The 5,277-nt window shown below is 42.6% G+C and overlaps 2 non-coding genes across 2 annotated transcripts; both read right to left on the minus strand.

Moving 5' to 3' along the window:
- Window positions 1-1,743: 1,743 nt before the first annotated feature.
- Trnat-ugu (transfer RNA threonine (anticodon UGU)) lies at window positions 1,744-1,818 on the minus strand. Its single transcript has one exon. It is a non-coding gene; the product is annotated as a tRNA-Thr (tRNA).
- Window positions 1,819-2,190: 372 nt separating this feature from the next.
- Window positions 2,191-2,265, minus strand: Trnat-ugu (transfer RNA threonine (anticodon UGU)). The gene has a single exon. It is a non-coding gene; the product is annotated as a tRNA-Thr (tRNA).
- Window positions 2,266-5,277: the final 3,012 nt, after the last annotated feature.

Below are 5,277 nucleotides of genomic sequence, written 5' to 3' on the forward strand. Positions count from 1 at the left end.
TCCTGACAACAACATTCATAACCATTTCAACTTGCACCGTCTTGGCACAAAGTGGCTCTTGATGATTCATCCAATGCACTGACTGATATTTCTGTCCTGGTTTCAACTTAATTTTTAGAAGACCCACAACTCCCACATTACAGACGACCATCTTAGTGGCGTCGTAAGTAGCGAAGGAAACCACCTTATTCCAGTGTAGATTCATATTGTCATGACGCATGTTTAATAGCTCGAAATGTACAGAGGTAACTAAAGTCGTGGGACAGCGATATGCACATATACAGTTTGTGGTAGTAAAGCGTACACAAGGTATAAAAGGGCAGTGCACTGGCGGAGCTGTCATTCTGCGTCAAAAAGGTTTTCGACGTTATTGGGGCTTTGACTTTTAATTGGGGCTCGACGCATGGGACATTCCATTTCGGAAATCGTTACGGAATTAAATATTCCGAGACCCACAGCGTCAAGAGTGTGCAGAGAATACTACACTTTAGGCATTACCACTCACTGTAGAGAACGCGGTGGCCAACAGCCTTCACTTAACGACAGAGTGCAGCGGCGTTTGCTTGGAGCTGTCAGTGCTAACATACAAGCAACACTGCATGAAATAACCGTAGAAATCATTGTGGGTCGCACGAAGAATGTATCCGTTAGGACGTGCGGTGAAATTTGGCGTTAATGGATTATGGCAGCAGACGACCGACGCGAGTGTCTTTGCTAACAGCGTGATACCATCAGCAGAGTCTCTCCTGGGCTCGCGACCATATCGGTTGGACCCTAGGCGACTGGAAAATCGTGGCCTGGTCAGATGAGTCCCGATTTCAGTTGGTAAGAGCTGATGGTAGGTTTCGAATGTGGCTCAGGCCCCACGAACTAATGGACCCAAGTTATCAACAAGCCCTGTGCATACTGGAAGCGGCTCCATAACGGAGTGGGCTGTGTTTACGTGGGATGGAGATGGGCCAGTGGTCCAGCTGATAATTGACTGGAAATAGTAATATTCAGCTACCTGGAGACCACCTCCAGCCATTCATGGGTTCATGTTCCCAAACGACGATGGAATTTTTATGGATGACGAAGTGTCATGTCAGCTGATCGCAATTGTTCGTGATTGGCTTTAAGAACATTCTGGACAATTCGAGTTAATGATTTGGCCACCCAGATCGCCCGACAGGAATCTCATTGAACATTTATGGGACATAATCGAGAGATTAGTTAGTGGACAAAATCCTATATCGGCAACATTTTCATTATGGAAGTTCTTTAAGTCTATAGATACAGCAATAAGGAATAGCTCAGTAGATAGTACAGTTGAAGAGAAATCTACATTTCTAAAATGGGCACTCAAAGACGATTGAAAGAAAAACGTAGGAACAAAGAAGGTAGCTGCGCAGAAACCTTGGGTAAAAGAAGAAATACTTCAGCTAATCGATGAAAGAAGGAAGCACAAAAATGTTCAGGGAAATTCAGTAACACAGAAATACGAGTCCTGGGGAATGAAATAAATAGGAAGTGCAAGGACGCTAAGACAAAATGGCTGCATAAAAAATGTGAAGAAATCGAAAAAGGAATTAGCTGTCGGAAGGACTGACTCAGCATATAGGAAAGTCAAAAATCTTGGTTAATAATTTTGTCATCCTTAATTTTCAATATGTTATTTCATAGGGTTTGAAATGATAATTAAATAGACACCTTAGCTGCAAGCAGGCGTTGATACAACTTCATTGGGGACAGGTTGAAAATGTGTGCCCCGACCGGGACTCGAACCCGGGATCTCCTGCTTACATGGCAGACGCTCTATCCATCTGAGCCACCGCGGGCACGGAGGATAGTGCGTCTGCAGGGACTTATCCCTTGCACGCTCCCCGTGAGATCCACATTCCCAACATGTCCACAACACTACATTCGTAGTGCGCCTAATAGATGTTTGCCCATCATACTCATTACTCGTGGCAGATTAATCTACCAAGTCCCGCACAAGTTCGGGCATAGCGTGTGCGTTCGCACAAGAAGGTCAAAGGCCGGGAACACATATTTTTTTAACTATATATATATGACGGTAATATCTGTTCCCGAAAGAACAGTTACCGTGGATGACCATGCAGCTTTGCTAGAAATGAAATGATAATTAAATAGACACCCTAGCTGCAAGCAGGCGTTGATACACTTCATTGGGAACATGTTTAAAATGTGTGCCCCGACCGGGACTCGAACCCGGGATCTCCTGCTTACATGGCAGACGCTCTATCCATCTGAGCCACCGCGGGCACAGAGGATAGTGCGTCTGCAGGGACTTATCCCTTGCACGCTCCCGGTCGGGGCACACATTTTCAACATGTCCCCAATGAAGTGTATCAACGCCTGCTTGCAGCTAGGGTGTCTATTTAATTATCATTTCATTTCTAGCAAAGCTGCATGGTCACCCACGGTAACTGTTCTTTCGGGAACAGATATTACCGTCATATATTCATAGGAGTTCTTAAAATTTCATTCTCATGAAGACATCCCTAGAGGTGTCAAAACGTAGGTTAATGTACAACAGTTATGTGCATCCGGTTGGCTCTATAATCCTATGCTGGAACTTACATACGGTTGCTGACAGACACCCATGTTTAAAACAGTAAGGCTCCTTGTTACTATGCAATGGCCTAATCGAAGAAGAAAAGCGTTATTGCCCCTTCATGGCGTAATTCTTCAGACAACACGCTACTGGCTCCTAACGTTTAGTGGAGGGTTGCCTGTTTCCCATTTAAGCATTGCATATTGTTAAGAGCGACTCTCTGATTTTGCCAGATATCACCTGCTAAATCGTTTGCATTTTGCGGAACGTCTTTTTTTTCCGCAAACGGAAACTCCACACAAAGTACTGGCGAGCTCATCACTCGTGAATCATCGTCTTGCTTTGTAGCATCCGGATAGTACGGGTCTTTACAGAGACCTATAACGCCTGCGTAAAACCGAGACTTTTGTGTCACTAATGGATGTGCTCACACATTTCCAACACTGGGATTTTCAAACGATAATGCGATCCCTTTCAGACCCTTGTCGTATCTGCGGTGGTTATATTGCTTCGTCTCGGCTGCGACAGTTAATTCGAGCAGACAAAGACATCAAACGCCGCCGAAAGAGTCTCATAAACCGCTTCAAAGAATTGTGTCAAGAGCTCAGCGGCCCACATCCCGCGCGGTTATGAGAAATTAATGAACTGCAAATATTACACGCTGGCAGTTGCGTTTATTTCCCCGTGCTTGTCTTGTGCAGTGTTAAAGAGGTCCTTTTATCTTAATTAACTTTCGTATCGAGCGCTCGCTTGGTTGCCTCTGTAAGAGGTCTATTATTGGTAGCAGTATTTCTTTTTGTCTCTCCACTTGCAAACTCACTTCAGAATAATGAGATTTGTTCAGTGCGTTTCCGTCGGCTATGAGGCACTGTATGTTTACCATTTGCGGAGAATAAGAGGTACGCCTAAATTACACACGTGCTCTTGAAGTCCATGTCTTCCTCTTTATACATATAAAAACTTAAAACTACAACCAGATAATTAATCTCCACATTAAAGCTACTACAATTATGGCGGTGTTATTTAGAGCCGTTGGTGATTAGTCGTAATTAAGCTGTAGCCCTAAAGTATGATAGCTTTAACGGTTTCTTAAACATGTGTAAGATGTATGCTGCAGACAGGTTTTACAGTGACGAAAAAAAATCGCTGCAGGAAAAGTAATTAATGTAGACTGGGAATACACCTGTCTAGGTAACATATTTAAGTGATCAACACTGCAAGATCAGAGGTTACTGTAAGAGCGAGGTAAGCCACTGCAAATGCGAAATGCTGGTGCACTATGTAACACCTCAGTTTGTATCCCGACCTGATCTGATCGAATAGCAGCCCAATATTTATTATTAACATGACCGTGAAACTAACAGGGCTGGTAATCGGAATTGACTGCTACGGAAGTTGTTACTTTCCAGTTCGTCCTGTTCAATACTATAATACTGAATGTATGGTAATAAGGAACACCAACACAGTTTTACTAATTACGAACTTATATTCTTCTCAAATCACAAAAAGGAGACAGCCACTGCCTTCGTCATACATATCTAATTACTGCTGTTCTCAGCACAGGCTTTCTTCATTTGCTATTATCGTCACATGCTAATCCATCACTGCATCCAAGGTTAGGCTGGCGCGGTAGACGCGAAACTACATATCGGCACTAGCAACGTCACTGATCACTTTTATAAAGATACTTCATCACTTTCCCGGTATTTATTTATTATTTAAGGGTCTAACCACGGCGATGGTGACACCCTTCTCGGTTAAAAAACCCTGTATTCCAATAATAGCATCCACACACACGACACACACCATTCCCGCCAACCACTCTGGCGCATCTCGACACTCGCTCTCGCAACACGTCACAATCGATTGTTCGCCCTATCGACATGTGCCGAGTGCAAAATTATAGTAAGGGCCTACGGACCCCGTACAACTAGTAATCGGTGTTACAGCAAGACTGTTGAATACAAGCATGCATACATGCATTGTCTTGTACAGGAGCCGGATGTCAGTTTAACGGGCTCCGGAACGCCCTATACTTGCAATGTTAAAATAACGCTTATAAATTACATCTTTCCTCACAAAGTATTTGAGGTAGGAAGTTGAACTTTTCCAGATTATTTATTGGAATATGGGCTACAACTTAACACAGGGATTTTACAAAACTTTAGTTCAGTTATTAAAGATGATTTTTTTTCAATTGTAATAAAAATTCACAACATTTTTTTGCAATTTTTTATTTATATATTCAAAAATATACAGTTTTTTGGAAAAAGGCTGTGTTAAATTATGCAGAAGGTACTGTGTAACATTTACTGAAAGTTTGAAACAAATATGTGTGGAAGATCTTTAGAAAACATGTAATTAGTATGAGAAAATAAAAGTTTTGGGAATCGAGCGACAAAGATTGGATTAACTTTTTAGTGCATTCCAGGTCCATAGGATGGATTATCTTCATCCTCTGCAAACTCCTCCTCCAGCTTCCTCTTGTTCCTCCTCCTGTTTACTCTTGCTTGTATTTCTAGACTCTTTACAGCCCTGTCTGCAGCCCGAAGGCGTTCTTTGTGTAAAGCAAGCATCGCTCGTACCATTTTAGAACCTATCTTCATTCCCATATTTCTAAATACCTTGCACCTTACAATGTTGCCATCATTGAAAGTCGCAACAGCATCATACACACCAAAGTGAAGTGTTTCTATTCCAACAAATACAGTCTTGGGGAT

Source organism: Schistocerca nitens, chromosome 7 (assembly GCF_023898315.1).
Source record: "Schistocerca nitens isolate TAMUIC-IGC-003100 chromosome 7, iqSchNite1.1, whole genome shotgun sequence".
Classification (NCBI taxonomy): Eukaryota; Metazoa; Arthropoda; class Insecta; order Orthoptera; family Acrididae; genus Schistocerca; species Schistocerca nitens.